Source organism: Lissotriton vulgaris, chromosome 10 (assembly GCF_964263255.1).
Source record: "Lissotriton vulgaris chromosome 10, aLisVul1.2, whole genome shotgun sequence".
NCBI classification, from domain to species: domain Eukaryota; kingdom Metazoa; phylum Chordata; class Amphibia; order Caudata; family Salamandridae; genus Lissotriton; species Lissotriton vulgaris.
Genome location: NC_141698.1, coordinates 990,624,393 through 990,644,638, shown reverse-complemented (window position 1 = coordinate 990,644,638; position 20,246 = coordinate 990,624,393).

The window sequence follows — 20,246 nt, the reverse complement described above, 5'->3', positions numbered from 1 at the left end:
TCAAACAAGGGAAAAACAAATCAGGAAAGTATTCAACAGTTTCATAGAAATGAAGGCGAAAGAGTAATCGATTTACAACCAATGTTATTTAATCACATTGGTGGAAAAAAATTCACATAAATATAAATTCAGGGGAAAACAGTATCACAGAGTAAAAAAGTCACATGAATGCTGCCCAGAGGGGAAAGAGTGGGAAGTATAAGGTAGTCAGTGATGGGGGGGAAGGTTTGGTGGTTGTGACATAATATCACAAACAATTCAAGTATAAAATCATTATACACCGGATAGCCAAAGTCTAAACATCATATTCACATTGCCCTATAACACATAAAGAGTCACAGTTATTTATTCACTGTTGAACGGTTGTTGGCAGGTATTCTAAAGTCGACGTTTCGACCCCTTATCCGTAGGTGTCTTGAACCTTACTAGTGGGGTCTTCATCAGGACTAGAGTGACGTGAAAGGGACGGGGCACCTGAGGAAAAAGGATGGGGTATCAGTACCGAATTAAGAAATAGAAATTAAAAAGATGTCCCAGTGAACTGGGCAGAATTAATTAATATTACCATAAGTGCTGCGGCGGGGAGGGGATAACTCTCACAATCCAAAGGTTGAGATAAAAAGGGGCTCCAAGGCTCTCCAAGGTACAGTACAAAAGGTAGAAGTGAGGCGTCACCTGTGTAAGAAAGGTTACCATTTAGCCAAGGTAATTGGCACACAGCAGAAATGAAACTGCATATTCAAAAGGGAGCAAGATGCACTTACTGAATGTGCGAAAAGAGAGTGCACTAGGGCATTCTAGGTACAGGGGTCCTTCTCAATTGGACACGTAAATCTCGAGGAATCAATGGAATAGTCGTACAATCCGGAATGAAGCCAGGAAAATGAGCGGAATCAATCCAAGGGGGAGCATAAATAAAAACCAGCTACAAAAGACCTGTTTAAGCAATACTCCCGGTTGGTATTCGGGAAGTAGCAATAGTTGCATGTATTTGGCGTAAAAGAAATGGCAGGAATATCTAGAAGACCAAGTGAGCAGGCGGGTGGCTCTAGGGTGACTGTGTTGCAAACAAAACCAGTGACAATGCCATATCGGAAGCGTAGTGATGTTGAAGCTAAAGACGTGTGTCAGTGTGACATACTGGATCTCTCTAGTTATATCGAGGCGTGGGTGAGTGAAGTTGCGCCATCATATTCAACCGAAGGGTTAGCACTGTTAAGTAAAGTCGGGTGCATGAGACACAGTGTTGGGTATCTCTACTAAAGTCCAAGTGCATGCGAGCGTGAATGCGCTGTTAATTAAAGGAGATTCAAACCATTGGTGGCAATCGAGTGGAAAAGTGCTGTCACTTACACGAGATCCACTCAAAAGGTGAAAATCGAGTGATTGAAGCACGTTTGTAAAACAAATCAGGGGTTGCAGTTAAGGGAAGACTTAAAAGACGAAGTAGACAATGGTTAAAAAAGGAACAATGAATGCACGGGAAAGGTGCCTAAGGCCAGGGCGCCATCGTGTGTCTAAAGTGGGAGGAAATGAAATCCTATAAATGCAAACCAGCGGGATTGCTGGCTTACCTGCTCGGTGGCTGGGAAGCGTCCTACTCAATAGTCAGTGTTTGTAGCCTAACCTCCCTCCCCTTCTATAGAAGCAAAATTAATATATATCAGAAGATCTCTCGGGGGCATGGCAGGTTAGTCGCGTACCTGCGTTGCTCCTGCCCCAATGGTTGAAATCCTGCAGAATCCTAGCAGAATCGTGACCTCTGATGCACAGATCAGCAGCGGAGGCCACCCAACCCCGAGGGTCTAGGTTGTGGCGAGAGAAGTCAGCCCGCAACCGGAGGCATAAACTACGGGCCTCCGGAGACCCGTCGGAATACTGCTCCTCAAGATGACGGGTCCGGCCTGTTCAGAGAGGTTGGGATCTCCGTGAGCTGCCCCCGCTTACTGGCGGGCTGAAAGCGTGTCATCGGATCCCAACTGTACCCTCTGCCCTTGCTGAGCTGCCTGGAGGCCGCAGGAGGGGGTGCTGGAGTAGAGAGACTGCCGCAGATTGGCTGGCCGGCGTGACCCCAGAGGCCCGGGAATGCGATCTATGTGAGCCCGGTGCAGTGGGACGGCCCTGATTGGCCCACCCTACCCCCTGCTGGGCATGTCTCAGAGGACATCAGGGGTCTGCGCGGCTGGTCAGATGCCTGGAATATAGGACTGAGGCTCCTGTTTGAGGGGTGAGGATACCCTCACGTTGCAAGGACATTGATGGTGACGGTGGGGCCTTGCGGACTATAACAGTGACTGGGGCACTCGCTCCGCGGTTAGAAGGAGATCCATGTCGGCCGTGAACCTGGGGAGGCAACCAGAGGCAGGAACGGGTGGATTTGGTCGGCTAATAAACTAGTGGTGACAACTAGCTAACCATGGCCACCAAAGGAGGTTGCCTGTGAGGCAATTACCATACTGAGGCCTGTGGCTCCTGGCCAGGGGTAGCGCAGAGCGCCTGAGTGACATCCCTGCATCCAAACTACCCTCTGGGATGGTACCTGCCCCATCAATCTCCGACAGAGAGATCACCAGGAAGCGCCTTGGGACATTGGCATTGGACATGGGGAGAGATAGAACCCTTAAGGTGCCTAATCCAATAAAAGTATGCAGTACACGGTGCTGGGCCCAACCTCTGCTGACCGCCTTAGAACAGATAACTTGTAATCAAAGGGGAAAGGATCACTTGTCCTGAACAACCTTAGGTCTGCAGGATGGTTTTCGGGGGGAATTCTGTCCCAAATAAAAAGACCCTCATGCACGTGATGGGTATGGTGTTGTCTCAGAGCGGTATATCTTGGTTCTCCGCTTCTATTTCACGTGTGTGCATAATCATCAGGTCTACTTAGGTTATGCAGCCTCCACCAGGAGGATTTTACCCAAAGGTTGGTGCAGTAGTGAGCCAGAGATAAAAAGACCAGAGATCAGAAGGGCAAAGCTTTAATAGGTCTGATTTCGGGTCTGGTAAACTCAACTTTTGTGCATCCGTTTGTACTTGTTTAGGAGTTACAGTTGCACTTTGAGTGATGAAGGAATTAAAAGGTTGGTCGACATGTTTCTGCCTCGGTTGCCTTGCTAATAGGACTTACGGGCATTCTTCAGGACCGTGAAATAACGTGCAAAATATCCGGTTCGGTAAGAGCAGAGCAGCGCGCGCAATAGCGAGCTGAGGACGAGGCGAAACAGCCCGCTCCAATATTCTTACCGGCTGAAGGAAGTGTGCATTAGCAATGCGCGAGGTACCATAAGACCTCCAAGACTTAGAAACAGGTCAATAACCTTTTCTTTTCACTTATTACACTGTATGATATTTTGCACGTTATTTCACGGTCCTGAAGAATGCCCGTAAGTCCTATTAGCAAGGCAACCGAGGCAGAAACATGTCGACCAACCTTTTAATTCCTTCATCACTCAAAGTGCAACTGTAACTCCTAAACAAGTACAAACGGATGCACAAAAGTTGAGTTTACCAGACCCGAAATCAGACCTATTAAAGCTTTGCCCTTCTGATCTCTGGTCTTTTTATCTCTGGCTCACTACTGCACCAACCTTTGGGTAAAATCCTCCTGGTGGAGGCTGCATAACCTAAGTAGACCTGATGATTATGCACACACGTGAAATAGAAGCGGAGAACCAAGATATACCGCTCTGAGACAACACCATACCCATCACGTGCATGAGGGTCTTTTTATTTGGGACAGAATTCCCCCCGAAAACCATCCTGCAGACCTAAGGTTGTTCAGGACAAGTGATCCTTTCCCCTTTGATTACAAGTTATCTATTGGAAAATGAATGGATCAATATTCCATCTCCCTCACCTCTGATTAGAAGACGCCTTAGAACAGATCCAGAGCAGGGATCCCACTAGGATTCAGTGGCCGGCAACAAGTACGACATTCTGGAAGCCATACGTGAATCACGAGTGGTGCTAGAATCCAAAATAGATGGGATGGCCATGGACATCAACCATTTGCTGTTAATCAAGGGAGGAAGTGTAGAGGAAGCGATAGAATCACCCTCCTGGAAGACTTATATAAACAAAGAGATTCTATCAAGAAAAAAGTGCAAGTGTTTATTTTTAAGGATTTTTTTGTTCTGAAAGGGAGATTGGCTCTTCATCTAGACTGTAAGATGAAGGCACTATGTGCTTTTAAAATACTGCTCACACACTAAGAGTCCCTTAGCGTCATGCTTCATCATGGCGGTCTTCCCGTCCCTCCACGGGGCGGGGCGTGCTACGACCTACGAGCTACGTGGGAGCACTATTATTTTGTGGTGAAAGACTATGTGTGTGTGCAGTGACAGTGAAGGCAGTGAGGTGTAGGGACCTGAGGGAGTGATTAAAAAAGGTTAAAAAATCCCTGGCTAGTGGAAAAAAACAATTTTATTCGCTTCCCTAGCTGGGAGTATTAAAAAGGGGTTATGTGGTAGGGCTATTTAGCAACTACCGGGTCGACATGTTTCACAGACAGTCCCCTACTGTCTGATCATCAGGACCAATGGTGGTCCCTACTTGGAGGTACTCAGTTCTAAGTGTTGTTGCCTAGAGTCCTACAGACCGATAGCAAAAATCGGCTAACGGTTTGTGCTTCGGGGCTTGAGTTGGCCCAGAGTGAAGCGAAAAAAGGAAAAAAGACACAATGGTCTTTTCCCGGATCGGAAAACTTGCCTCATGAGCCGGCAGAAACGAGGGTTTTTCGATGCGGTCAAGTAACCGCTGCTCGACAGTGCCTTATTCCTACCCCCGTGCCTCTCCTCGGAGCGGCACAGGCATGAGGCAAGTTTTCCGATCCGGGAAAAGACCATTGTGTCTTTTTTCCTTTTTTCGCTTCACACTGGGCCAACTCAAGCCCCGAAGCACAAACCGTTAGCCGATTTTTGCTATCGGTCTGTAGGACTCTAGGCAACAACACTTAGAACTGAGTACCTCCAAGTAGGGACCACCATTGGTCCTGATGATCAGACAGTAGGGGACTGTCTGTGAAACATGTCGACCCGGTAGTTGCTAAATAGCCCTACCACATAACCCCTTTTTAATACTCCCAGCTAGGGAAGCGAATAAAATTGTTTTTTTCCACTAGCCAGGGATTTTTTAACCTTTTTTAATCACTCCCTCAGGTCCCTACACCTCACTGCCTTCACTGTCACTGCACACACACATAGTCTTTCACCACAAAATAATAGTGCTCCCACGTAGCTCGTAGGTCGTAGCACGCCCCGCCCCGTAGAGGGACGGGAAGACCGCCATGATGAAGCATGACACTAAGGGACTCTTAGTGTGTGAGCGGTATTTTAAAAGCACATAGTGCCTTCATCTTACAGTCTAGATGAAGAGCCAATCTCCCTTTCAGAACAAAAAAACCCTTAAAAATAAACACTTGCACTTTTTTCTTGATAGAATCTCTTTGTTTATAAACATCAACCATTTGCACCTGGATCTCAAGAAGGTGGCGGACCGGGTTACCACCATTGAAGGAGACCTAAACGCATTGCAGACCAAGGTCCGACAACTGCGGGAGACAGTAACAACCCTTCAGGAACACAAAGCCCGGCTGGGGGTTAGGGCAGACGATGCAGAGGGGCGGTCAAGGAGGAACAACCTCCGCTTTTTGGGATTTCTAGAAAAGGCGGAGGGGCCGTCAGTGGACCCATTTCTGGAAGGTTGGATTGGTTCAACATTCCCAAACCTCAGGCTCTCCAAGATGTTTGCGGTGGAGAGAGCCCATCTTTCCCTCGGCCTGCCGCCGAAACCGGGATCCCTGCCCAGAGCCCTGATCGCTCGATTGTTCAACTTTAGGGACCGGGACACGATCCTGCAATTTATTCGCACCAATGGTCCACCCAGGTTAGAGAACCACGATATCCATATTTACCAAGACTATATGAAAAAAAAACAAGAGCTACGAAATGACTTCTTGGGTGTTAAACTCCGACTGCGAAACCTCAATTTCAAATATAGTTTAATGTTCCCGGCCAGGCTCCGTGTACAATATGAGGACCAGGTGCACTTCTTTGGTAACCCACCGGAGGTAACAGACTGGATGGACTCGCTGGGCCTGGCCGGACGGGAACAAAACCAGGGCTCGCAAAAACGTAGAAGGAGGAGTGGTCAGCAACGGAACCAGCAACGTCACAATGGTGAGCAGAGACCCAGGTTACAGGACTTGTCAGGCAGATGGCGCATCATGGTGGGACCAGATGGCACCCTACTTACGGAGATGGAGGCGATCCTGACACAGAACCAGTTTTCTCCATCATGTCTGGTGCAGGAAATGCAGTCGGAGCGGGGGGGAGGGAGCGCCAACATCCCCGTCGATAGGGGCTCCAGAGACACTTGAGAGGCAGACACTGAATTGAGACGTTGGGGTGCTTCGTTATTGAAACTGTGAGTACGAGATTTGAGTCGAAGAACACTTGACTCTGATGCAGGGCTCCTAAAAGAGGGCCTTGGGCCCAGAGACAATAAAGGGGGGGGGACTGGAACATTTTTGGAAAAGGGAGGCACTATTCCGCCAACATACCCTTTCGACACACCAGCTGTAGTGCTCTGAGGCGGCCTGGCCAGACCACCAATCGGGTGGGTTCGAGCGGTGCCAGACTGTTTGCCTGAATATCTGAGTATGGGGAGTTACCTGACTTGTGAAAGGTATTTAATTCATAGTCGTTACTTCAAGTTGAGGACGGTGATCTAGGGGGTGGGTGGAGCTTTGGGGAGGGGTTATGAGAATTAAGTACTACTGCCTGTGGTTGGGGGGAGTTGGGATTGGGGGTTTACAATGTTGTTTTTTTTATTTACTGCCGGGTCTGGTCTATGCCGCGTCGCTAAAGGTCAGAAGAGATTGCAACACAAGGGGTGACACTGTTACACTGTTGAGGGTCCCCCAGACGAACGTCGGATGCCACTACACCAACAGCAGCTGACTCGTGCTAGGTGACACTCAGAAGTATAAATTTATAATGTGGAATGTCCGTGGGCTCAATAATGTGGTCAAATCGATATGGTGGCAACATACCTCAGGCGGTATGGGATAAGTATATCCTTACTCCAGGAGACGCACCTATGGGGAGACTGTCTTAAATATGTTCAACGCAGGTGGAGGGGTCTATTTTTCGCAACCTCCTATTCAGGGTTTGCTAGAGGACCGCTTATTTGGGTGGCACCAGGAGTTCCCTTTAAGGCTATAAACACTAGACAGGATCCAGATGGGCGATATGTGATGGTGGAGGGGACGCTAGAAGGGTTCTGCATATGCTTGGTAAATATTTATGCCCCGAATAGTGATGATGGAGAGTTTCTAAATCGAGTCCTAGGGTAGCTATCTGGATCCAGATACAATATTCATTGTTGCAGGTGATTTCAATTGTGCCCTTGATGGGTAGTTAGATAGACACCCCCCAAAACTGGATGCCAAACCTATAGTGAGAGGGGCTATGCGCCAGATGCTTCAAAATTATTGTTTACTGGATATATGATGACACCGCAACCCCTGCCATTGAGTGTATTCGTGCCACACACCTGCTGCCAATACCTACAGTAGACTAGACTTTTCATTATTCAAATGACGGCTGCTCATCAGATACGGAAGACCCAGTACCTGGCCCACTATTTGTCGGACCCCCCACACCCCCCGTTAATAACATATTCTTTGGGCCGGCCGAGATCTAAGGTACAGCTATGGAGGCTAAACTTCGAAACCTTTGTAGACCCGACCAATAAAGATTCAATAACAAAAGGGCTGGATGTCTATTTTGATGTGAACTGGGGCACAGCGAGCACTAGGGCGTTTGAATGGGACGCAATGAAGGTGGTGGTTCGAGGGGTCTGCATGTCCACGGAGGTGGGGGTTAAGAAAATGCTGGAGCAGGATCTACGCCAACAGGCGGAGCGCTTGGCAGCTCTGGAGAAAGAGCTTCCCACGGACTGGGAAGGACCGGCTAAATGGGCAGAATTGAGACGGAAGATAGGGGCCATCTGGGACTTACTAGGCAAATTTAATAGAACTGCGATTAAGAATGAACATGGCCATGTGGTTTACACTCAACATGAGATCAATAAGGTATTTGTAACCCATTTGCATTGAATATACTCGGAGCCCCAGTCCTCCACCACCCCTCAGGTGGTGTAGGCCTATCCAGCCAAGGTGGAATTGCTCTGCATAGACCCTGAGAGTCAGGAGGCCTTGGGGGCCCTGTTCAGAGGAGAGGAGCTAGGGGCAGCAATCAACCAATTGAAGAACGCTAAGTCCCCCAGTATGGATGGCCTAGCAGCTGAGCTCTAAAAGTAATATGGGGGTATTGATCCCTAAACTCCTGGCAAGCATGGAGGAAGCCAGCGAGAGCAGCATACTCCCAGAATCCATGCGTGAAGCACTGATAGTGATGATCTCCAAACCGGGAAAGGATCCCCTGCTCCCCAGTTCTTATTGGTCAATTTTCATGCTAAACGTGGACCTTAAAATCATTAGCCAAGTGCTGGCAAGTAGGCTCCTACCATACCTCTGGCAACTGGTACGAGATGACTAGTTAGGTTTTATACCAGGCATTAATATGTTACAGAATATCAGCCATCTCGCACACATTATGCAATCACTGGAGAGAAGAGCCCAACAGAACACCTTAGTGTTCCTAGAAATCGAACACGCGTTCAACTCGATCCAATGGGAATATTTATGACAGGTGCATCTAAAAATGGGACTGGGCGAGGGTTTTGTAAATTGGGTAAAACTGCTCTATGCCCGACTAGTGGCAAGGTTTCGCACGGGACGGTATGTGTTTGACACAATGCCAATAGAAAGGGGGACATGGCAGGGATGCCTAGTCTCCCCCTTGCTGTTCGCCCTGGCGATAGAGCCATTGGCATGTCATCTCTGTGGGGTACTCCAGGGGGGGGGCATCCGGGTGGGTGGGACAGAACATATCGTATCACTGTACGCCGACAATAGTTTGGTATACCTGAACTGGCCGACCCAGTCATTGTCGTTACTGATTGCTGCTCTGACTCAATTTGCTGAAGCCTCCGGACTTTACATTAACAAAGCAAAATCGCAACTATACGCAATTGGGTTTGTGAACGAATGGGACGGAGTCCAGCTCCCGGAGATGGGACTTCCATGGGTAGCGGACACACTGTGCTATCTGTGGGTATGGATAAGAATGGATGAGTTCACCTTTTGCCAACACAATATGGGGAGGGTACTAAGGGGTCTCCGGGCAGTATTGCCTTCGGGAATACACTCAAACTCTACTTGATGGGAAAGATTGCCTTGATGAAGATGGTGATCCTGCCTAGATGTCTCTTCACAATGCAGGGTTCCGTCTTTGAACTCCCGCATCGGGTATTTAAGGAATTGGATGCACTGATCATTCTACTGTTATGGAACGGAAAACAATGTTGGATTAGCCTAGAGACAATTGTGAAAGGGCTGTGGAATATCCACAACCTATAAGGTGGAGCACAGCATTCGTGGGGAGACTAATGTTGTCTCCTAGTATTTAACACAAAATTCATAAACTTCAAAAAATGAATTCATTCAAAAGTATTGGGTTTAATTAAACATATGACTCTTCTTGAATTGTTCCACTAGAATTATCTCATAAGTAATTCATAAACATTTCATTGCTGAAGCAACCTGAACTTATAGGTTATTAGTAATTCATACTGGGCAAAGGTAAATCAAAATCTATACATTAGGTCATACAGAAGTCAAATAAACAGTTAAAGAAACAAATCCCAATGCATTTCGGGTTCTGTATGGCGCGAACCCTTCTTCAAGGGATATGTAAGTGATGGCGAATTCCAGATAACATTCAAATGTTCTTATCCACAGGAACCTACAAAAGCAATAGTATCTAAATCTCAAAACAATAGCAAATATGTACAGAACCAATATATACAATTCTTACAGTCCAAGCTAATAGAATTTGCACTCTGAATGAATAAAAAATGTTTTAAAAAGAAAAAGAAAAGCCCTTGTGAAGTGCATGAACTCTTGTACTACGAGTGCAAAGTAAATGTGAGTAGTAACATCTGTGAAAACCATAGTAACCCAAAAGTGCGGGGTCTCCCTGTGAGCAAAACCTATCCGAAAGGGTACTACTCGAGATAAGTTAAGTATCGAGTGGAAGTATATTCTTACCGCCTGCTTGGTTAAGAGATGCGTAAAAACAACCTCCTGCGACTCATTCACAAATGCAAGACTTATTCCATAAAATTGCTGCAACGGAATACGAGATAGAAACATCAATAAACAAGCTAATCGGGATAATTACACTCTGTTACCTGTTACTCCAAGTGCCCAAACGCACTTACCAATATATGCGTCCAATGCCGCTGTATGATTTGAGGGACTCTCAATATTAGAGAGGAACTGTCCAATCCATCTGTAAAGAATGGATGCATGGATACTCAATAACGTCTATCGTGACAAGTACAAATATCGATGTAAAAAACGTGTGAGTCTCTTACCTCGATGAACATATTCTTAATCCTGAATTGCCCGCGTGTGTCTCTGTTGCTTCCGTGTTGGAACAAGGAATCCCAGCATGCCCTAATATTTAAAGGCATAGTACTTTGTGCGATGTGTACGACCGTATTAAAAGACGAAAGATGAAAAAACGCTGAAAGGCTGTTATGAAAATTCTAAACGAAGCTAAAAGGTGATTGATAATAGTGAGGTGTTAAAACCATTATCAGTGAAACTAAAAAATAAATGAAAAACGATGTGCTAACGGTGTGTGAAATTTTGAATAAACTTTATTGTGCGCATATTAGCACTGTTAACACAGGGCGAATGTGCCTGGTTGAAATGTCCATTAATGTCATTGAGTATGTGACAAGGTGGAACTAAGGCACGGAATATTCCATGTGCTATGTATAACAGTAACCACTGGAGTGTTTTAAAAAAATCATATTGAGGACAAAGAGTGTTGTAAAACAAAAAAGCTTAAAGATGACTCCTGAAGTGTGAAAATACACACTGAGTATTCAACTGATGCTCAGTCAACCTGAGCGAGTGGGTCTCCTGCCCAAACCAGTGGGTAAACTTAACTGTGTAAAACCAGAGTGCAAATTCTGTACATTATGAATACGGTATAATAATGCAAATGTAACAATAGAATTAGATTATAAAAAACAAATAATTTCATAATGATCATTGAGGCCTGACGGTGTCACTGTCCCTAAGGTTTTAATCCAAAATGTTTCTCTGCGAGCTAGTGTAGTGTTAATGTCAGTGCCTGCCTGTTTTTGGATATGTTCAAGTATGGTGAAGCGCAATTGTGGTATTGTATGTGCTGCTTGTACCCAATGTGCGGCTAGTGGAGAGGTCATGTTATGGTTACGAATTCTGCTCTTGTGTTCAACAATTCTTGTTTTGATTTTTCGGCTTGTTCTTCCAATATATACTAAGCCACAAGGGCATTTGATGGCATAAATCACTTGTTCGGTATTGCAGTCTGAAGTGTGTTGTAGTTTAAATGGTTTGCCTGTATGTGGATGTGTAAATACATTGCCCATGATAACGTTACTGCATTGTCCACAATTGTAGCACTTTCGCATTCCTTTATGCGTCTCTGAGATTCTTTGTTTAGGCTTAAGGAATTCTCGTAAGTTCCTAGATCTGGTGTGGCCAAATAGAGGTGAACCATTGAATATGGTTGTGAAATCTTTTTCTTGATCAATTATGTCCCACCTATTCCTGATAATCCTTTTGATTTGCGAAGCTTGACTGGAGTGTTTTAAAACAAACACTTCACGTTTCTGTGTTGACTGTATGCATGGTTTCAATAGTTGTTCTCTCTGTATTGTGTCAATACGTGCACGAGCTGTCTCCACTATCTGCGCAGGATAGCCCCTGGCTTTGAATCTCTCAGATTGATCTTGAATCAAAATGTCACTTTCTTGAGGGTCCGAAGTAATTCGTTTTATCCTCATGAATTGTGAAAATGGTAGATGCTGTTTTAGTGTCATAGGATGTGCACTGTGGAAATGTAAGGCGTTGTTCACATCTGTGGGCTTTCTGTAGACCGATGTCTTTATGCCATTAATTGTTTTCTGAATCTCTATGTCCAGAAAATGAATGGTTTCTCTTTGTATATCGTGCGTGAATTGAATTCTAGGATTTTGGAGATTGAGGTTCATAATGCATTCTTCCAGTTCCAATTGTGATCCTCTCCAAATTAATAGGATGTCATCAATGTACCGCAGGAAAATAGCTGTTTTGGTCTGCCAATGTGGGTTATTGAGAATATGTGTGTATTCAACAAAAGCCATAAATGTATTAGCGTAAGAAGGGGCCCCTGGAAACCCATAGAGGTTCCAGTGCGCTGTAAATAGAATTGATCCTTCCAACTGAAATAACTGTGGTATAAAGCAAAATGTAACAGTTCAAGTAAAAAAGTAGATTGGTCCGTACTCAAGGTTGAATTTAGGAGTCTCCATTCGACGGCCTCTATGCCCTCATTGTGGGCTATTGATGTATAAAGGGCCGTTACATCTATTGTACACAATAAGACATCTTCCAAAAATACTGCTTTGATCTTCTCTAATTTCAATAGGCAGTCCGTTGTGTCTTTGACATAAGTAGTCCAAGATTGAACCAGCGGTTGCAGAAAATGGTCTAGATAGTGTCCCACTGCCTGATGAATAGAATCACAACCGGCCACAATGGGCCTGAATGGTGGTAGTGTTTTGTGTTTATGCATTTTTGGGATCATATAGATCTTGGGAATCTTAGGTGTTTGATTGATAAGAAATGTTGCTGTTTTGTCGTCTATGATGCCTGCATCAACCGCCTTAGAAACTATGTTGGTTAAGGCAACGATCAATTTATTCGTGGGATCCTGTTCTAGAAGAATGTATGTGTCTGGGTTGGATACATGTGCATCCACATTTTGTTCATAAAATTCTTTATCCAGGACTACCAGAGCCCCACCTTTGTCTGCCGGTTGAAAGACGATAGAATCATCCTGTTGTAATGAGTTTAAGATCTGTATTTCCTTTCGTGTCATGTTGGAATGAGATGTCTTGTTGTAAGTGATATTCTCAAGGTCTTTTTTGACAAGATGTTCAAAAATATCCAGCACTTTGTGAGATATGGGTGACATGAATCGGCTTTTTGGACATAATATTCTGGCTTCCTCACTACTGTCTTCATGAGTTGGTAAAGTTGAAAAAAACCATCTTAGGCGTAACTTACGCATGAATTTGAATAAACAAATTTCGGTCTCCAAGGCATTAGAAGTGTACGTAGGTACAAATGAAGTGCCTTTGTTTAACACTTTTAATTCTGATGTAGTGAGCTGTCTCTTTGAAATGTTCATAACTAGCGAGTCTACTTCTTCGTGCCCCTGGTCGGTCTGCCTTCCAGTTTTTTTTGTTGTTTTTCCCCTTCTGGTGGGCCTTCTGGAACATTCTGAATCTTGTCTGGTGGGCCCTTTGATGGTGGGCCTTCCCCTAATAAAAGGCTGCTGTGGAGATGTGGAGGGAATGTTCTCAGATGCTGTACTTGTGTGTGTTTGAGATGCAGAGGGTTTGGGACGTTGTAATGTTAAATCTTGATCCATCACAAGACTTTCCTCTGATGAGTTGGGGTTGGTGTTGGGTTTTTTGAAGAAACGCTTATTTGCATAATTTTCTGCCCATGACTACACTTCATCTAACTTATAGTCGATTGTATCGCGACGAAATTTCCGAATCTTTCTCTCGTGTACCTCCTTGGCGTGTTTATCCAAATTACCATTAATATCTTCTAGAACTTTTTGCCAGTCTTCACTTTCCATTTTCTGAGAGATGTCATCCTTGAGTTTATTGATATCCAAAGTGAGTTCAGTAAGTATAGTTGATATTTCTTCAACTATCAGAAGTATTAGGTCGAGGGAACATTTATTAAGTATAGCATACCATCTAGTCATGAAAGCCTTATTGAACTTGAAGAGCATTGGTTTAAAGGCTACTCGTAGTCCCCTTGGGATTCTCTTCACTTTATGGTATTCAATGAGAGTTGTCGCGTGGAGACGTTGATTAATCTCCTTTTTGAGTAAATACTCTAATTGTCTCAGTTGTTGTGAAGTGTTACCTGTGGATGTTCCATAATCTCGTCTTTCTTTAACTAATGTGTATATAGACTCTGCCTCATCTGTAGTATATGCCTTGGTTTCAGCCTGATTCGTAGTTAAGTCCGCTATATCTTTCCAAGACATGATATCGAGGGGGTGCTAAACACGTGTGGGTCTGTGAAAGTTTATACAACTAGATAGTGTTGTGTTTGCACACCTATATTTATCAAGGTAATCTCAAGTTACTGAGTTATTCAAAATTTACAAGTGTGCGCGTGCTACCGCCTAAGAGAAAGGTCAGACCCCTGTCTTTCCCTGAACCTTGAAACAATTGTGAAAGGGCTGTGGAATATCCACAACCTATAAGGTGGAGCACAGCATTCGTGGGGCGACTAATGTCGTCTCCTATTATTTAACACAAAATTCATAAACTTCAAAAAATGAATTCATTCAAAAGTATTGGGTTTAATTAAACATATGACTCTTCTTGAATTGTTCCACTAGAATTATCTCATAAGTAATCCATAAACATTTCATTGCTGAAGCAACCTGAACTTATAGGTTATTAGTAATTCATACTGGGCAAAGGTAAATCAAAATCTATACATTAGGTCATACAGAAGTCAAATAAACAGTTAAAGAAACAAATCCCAATGCATTGCGGATTCTGTATGGCGCGAACCCTTCTTCAGGGGATATGTAAGTGATGGCGAATTCCAGATAACATTCAAATGTTCTTATCCACAGGAACCTACAAAAGCAATAGGTATCTAAATCTCAAAACAATAGCAAATATGTACAGAACCAATATATACAATTCTTACAGTCCAAGCTAATAGAATTTGCACTCTGAATAAATAAAAAATGTTTTAAAAAGAAAAAGAAAAGCCCTTGTGAAGTGCATGAACCCTTGTACTACGAGTGCAAAGTAAATGTGAGTAGTAACATCTGTGAAAACCATGGTAACCCAAAAGTGCGGGGTCTCCCTGTGAGCAAAACCTATCCGAAAGGGTACTACTCGAGATAAGTTAAGTATCGAGTGGAAGTATATTCTTACCGCCTGCTTGGTTAAGAGATGCGTAAAAACAACCTCCTGCGACTCATTCACAAATGCAAGATTTATTCCATAAAATTGCTGCAACGGAATACGAGATAGAAACATCAATAAACGAGCTAATCGGGATAATTACACTCCGTTACCTGTTACTCCAAGTGCCCAAACGCACTTACCAATATATGCGTCCAATGCCGCTGTATGATTTGAGGGACTCTCGATATTAGAGAGGAACTGTCCAATCCATCTGTAAAGAATGGATGCATGGATACTCAATAACGTCTATCGTGACAAGTACAAATATCGATGTAAAAAACGTGTGAGTCTCTTACCTCGATGAACCTATTCTTAATCCTGAATTGCCCGCGTGTGTCTCTGTTGCTTCCGTGTTGGAACAAGGAATCCCAGCATGCCCTAATATTTAAAGGCATAGTACTTTGTGCGATGTGTACGACCGTATTAAAAGACGAAAGACGAAAAAACGCTGAAAGGCTGTTATGAAAATTCTAAACGAAGCTAAAAGGTGATTGATAATAGTGAGGTGTTAAAACCATTATCAGTAAAACTAAAAAATAAATAAAAAACGATGTGCTAACGGTGTGTGAAATTTTGAATAAACTTTATTGTGCGCATATTAGCACTGTTAACACAGGGCGAATGTGCTGGTTGAAATGTCCATTAATGTTATTGAGTATGTGACAAGGTGGAACTAAGGCACAGAATATTCCATGTGCTATGTATAACAGTAACCACTAGAGTGTTTTCAAAAAAATCATATTGAGGACAAAGAGTGTTGTAAAACAAAAAAGCTTAAAGATTACCTTGATAAATATAGGTGTGCAAACACAACACTATCTAGTTGGATTAGCCTAGAGGTCATGAAGCGTAGGTGGGGCACAGGAGGTTTAGAAATCCCAGATCTGGAACTTTATTACTTTGCATCACAACTCCAACATGCTATAGCCTGGTTGGACAGGGACCCCTCCTGGGAACAGTCCTTGCTGGCAGACACCTATGGAGACCGACATTTAGGAGCACTTTTCTGATGGGTGAGGTCAGCGGGAACACTGTCATCCATTGGTGTGGCTTTTAGCTGCAATATGGAACCGAGTGGTCCGAAGACTTATCCGGGATCGTCCTTTTTCCCCAGAGGCAGATTTCTGGCTTATGCCGCCCTTCGCTCAAATTGAGCGGGTTATGTCAATTGACAAATGGAAAGATGGGGGCTGCCCTATGCTCTCTGACCTCTAGCCAGACAACAAATTCATTACCTATCAGGAGGCAGTGGCTACCTTTGAGCTGGGGTCTGGGCAATTCCTGCAGTATGTTAAAATAGTGGCAATGGTACAGCAATTATGACCCTCGTTCCCAGAGGCTCCGGGGCATACCCATACCCTGGTCGCTATGATCACCATGGCTGGGGTAGTTACAAAAAGGGTAAACCCGGAATCACTGGGACCTGGTTACTAAATGGTGACAGCTCCTTTCATGATTTACTGACTAATTGCTATGCTTACCATATTTGTGTTATTAATTTTCCTGCTTTTTAGAGCACGTTAGTTAAAATAAATATTTTTAACTTGTTTGTGTCTCTGTCAGATCTTATTGTGGACAATCACAAGAGTGTGAGCGAAAGGGTGTGTCTTGCAACCGCGATTCCCGTGAGAGTCAGAGTGTTGAGTTCTGGGGTGTCTGATCATTTGTCTCTCTGTGAGTGAAGCAGGAGAGCAAGTGAGACACTCTGGCTAATCGGTTCTGGGCTCACAGGTACTAAGGTGGTAGGATGACTCAGCCCCTATGCACTTTGGTCCCATAATCCTACAAATAGTTCTGTGTTTGTGCAGAATCCCTGCAACAGGATATGCTGATTTGCTCAACGTAAGTGGACAAGTCTACTTCTGCAAGCATCCATAATCATGCAGATTGACTTACATTGAATTTGATTCCTTATTCAATTAAATGGTTCCTGTAATTATAGTTAATAGGGGTTTGGACATTATTCATCACATTATAAAAAACTAGGTACTCAATCTTGAGGAGCCACCAGATGGCAATCTAGTGATGCAATCATGCTGGGTGCAGATTCAAGATGGTAGGAGCCTTTTCTGTCCCTAAAGCTCTAAACAGGAGGCCAGCTAGCTAGCCATTGGAGCCATTCTGGAAGATTTGAGTTCAAGCAGGAAAGAAGGTCCCAAGCAGCAGGGCAGTCCTCTGAGGGAACAGGGAAGGCTTAAGGCCGCAAGGCAGTCCTCATGGTGCAACAGGCCCTCTGAAGTATACACAGCAGGCAGCAGAGCAGTACTCTTACATTCCTTCTGTAGGTCCAGGAGTAAACTAAAGAGTGGGTTTGTATACCTAGTACCAGCTTTGAAGTAGAAGAATCTGCCGGAGTTTCCCCCCTACAAAAGTGTCTGACATGTTCAGCCTCCCTGCCCTATCTCCAGTCTGTCTGCAGTCAAAATAGACTAGAGTGAAGTTCTTTGTGTGTGTGCTGAGGCAATACATTTGAAGGGAAAGTTTGATTGTGTAGAGGTCTGCCCCCTTATCCGGATAGGATTGCCCATCCTGCCAACACCCAGTCCCTCTATGGTGCCGCTGTCTGGGAGGAAAACACAAAGGAAAAATGCCAACTACACCTAGTCACATGACCCAGGAAAAAAACACCCTGAAGGAACCACATGGTTGGGTCAAGAAAATACTGACTCTAAAAGTGGCATTTTCAGAATTGTGACCTGTAATCCGACTTTACCAGTAAAAACGATTTAAAATTATAATTCCTTATACAACAAACATGATATTTCTATCTGCTCGTAAACAAACGTTATCACTTATAAAATGCAATAAGTTAACCCTATGTTTTCTTATAGGATAGGCAGACATTACAGTAATGAAAAACAAATCTGTGAGCTTCTCACTACCAGGACATGTAAAACTTAAATTTATGTGTCCAACTTTTTAAATACAATGCACCAGACCCTCCGGGCTGTTTAGGGCCTAACCTAACAGTGACCCATAAAGGGGATTTTAGACTTAGGAAAAGATTTAGTTTTCTAATTCAAACTAGCAGTCCTGAAACATACTTCAAAGGGCTAATTCAGTGGGTGGCTCAAAAAGCTCTGCAGACCCACATGTAGCATTGAATTTACAGTCTCTAGGGACATAGTGTGCCTCCTTACTGTAAATGTATAGGTAAATTAAATGTGTACATTGGGTGTAAGCTAATTATACCATGTTTAAAGGAGCAAGCACAAGCACTTCATCATGGGTTAGCAGTGGTAAAGTGCACAGTCCTAATGCCAACAAAAACACAAAATTTCGTTAGACATTGGCCTTCTACCAGCTAGTTTTAAAGAGGCACGTGTCAAGCCCCTGATAAAAAAGCCGGGGGCGGACCCGGCTATTCTGAAAAACTATAGGCCAATATCCCAGTTGCCTTTCCGGTCCAAGATCCTGGAACAACATGTGCTAAAGTCCCTGTCCTCATTCCTGGAGTCACACCATCTACTCCAGGAGCGTCAGGCGGGGTTTCGCGCACATCACAGCACCGAGTTAGTAATGCTCTCAGTGCTGGATGAGCTTAGAGGCATGGCTGACATTAAGAAACCGGGGGCCTCATTTATGAAAAGTGACGCATTGCTGCTTGAAAACAGCGATGCGTCACTTTTCACTGCGCACTCCTTGCGACACCAATGATGCGTCATATTTAATGTATGACGCATCATGTCGCAAGGAGTTACAGATACGTCAGTATTTCTGACGCATCTGTAAGCGCAAAAGTGACGCATTGCTGGAGTGTGTCACAAAAGTGACGCAACTCCAGCAATGCGTCCTTTCACATGGGGAAAGCCCCATGTGAAAGGGCTTGCGTCAGTCTTACGCCTGCTGTGAGGCAGGCGCAAGATTTTGACGCAACCGCATCCTAAAAGTGACGCAGGGAAATCTCATAGATTTCACTGCGTCACTATTACGAGGCTTTTTGCGGGGGAACGCCCCCTCTGCATACATTATACCTGACGCAGGTATAATGTGGCGCAGGGGTTTAAAAAGTGACGCATCTACCTAGATGCGTCACTTTTTAAATATGGCGCAAGAAGGCGCATGTTTTACGCTGCCGATGCGTCACAAAAAGTGACGCATCCGCAGCGCAAAACTGACGCAAGGCCTCATAAATGAGGCCCCAAGTGCCCTGATACTTTTAGATCTTTCAGTGGTGTTTGACACTGTCAGCCATGCCCTGCTTCTGGACAGACTGGCCGCTTTTGGGATAAAGGATCTAGCACTTCAATGGTTAACATCCTTTTTGTTGGGGAGGTCACAGAGGATTCAATTAGGGGAATGTATATCTGAGGTGGGTGTTCTTGAGTGCGGAGTCCCGCAGGGCTCCGCATTGTCACCACTCTTATTCAATCTTTATCTACAACCACTGATAGACTCCCTGGCAAGCATGGGCTGCAGAATTTTTAACTATGCCGATGATACTCAGCTGTTACTGAGTATTGACAACACAGCATGATACTCAGCTGTTACTGAGTATTGACAACACGGCAACCGCACAGACCCAGGCCCAGAATATACTTAGATACACGGTTAGCTGGATGACAGCAAATCTGCTGAAAATAAATCCTGAAAAAACGGAGGTTCTGGTGGTTTCAACTGCTGCCTCGCCCTGGAGTGATTTGTTTTGGCCCCAGGAGCTCGGCCCCACTCCGAAACCATGCCCCAATGTAAAAAGCCTTGGTATTAAGATCAACCATGAACTGACAATGGCTAGCCAGATATCCTCTGTTGTTGGGACCTGTACCAACCTAACCAGGCAGCTACGCAAGCTAGTTCCCCTACTTTCCCTAAATATGCTCCGGACCATTGTCTCGGCGACAATAATCTCAAGGATTGATTACAGGAACGCGCTCTATCTAGGTTTGCCAAAAAGTTTGATCAACCGCCTGCAGGTTATTCTGAATGATGCAGCGCGACTAATCTTCAGATTACTTAGACAGACCCATGCCTCCCCATTACTACGCAGACTGCATTGGCTCCCCATTAAGCAAAGGGTGGATTTTAAAAGTTTATGCATCGCCCATAAGGCAATCTATGGGCAG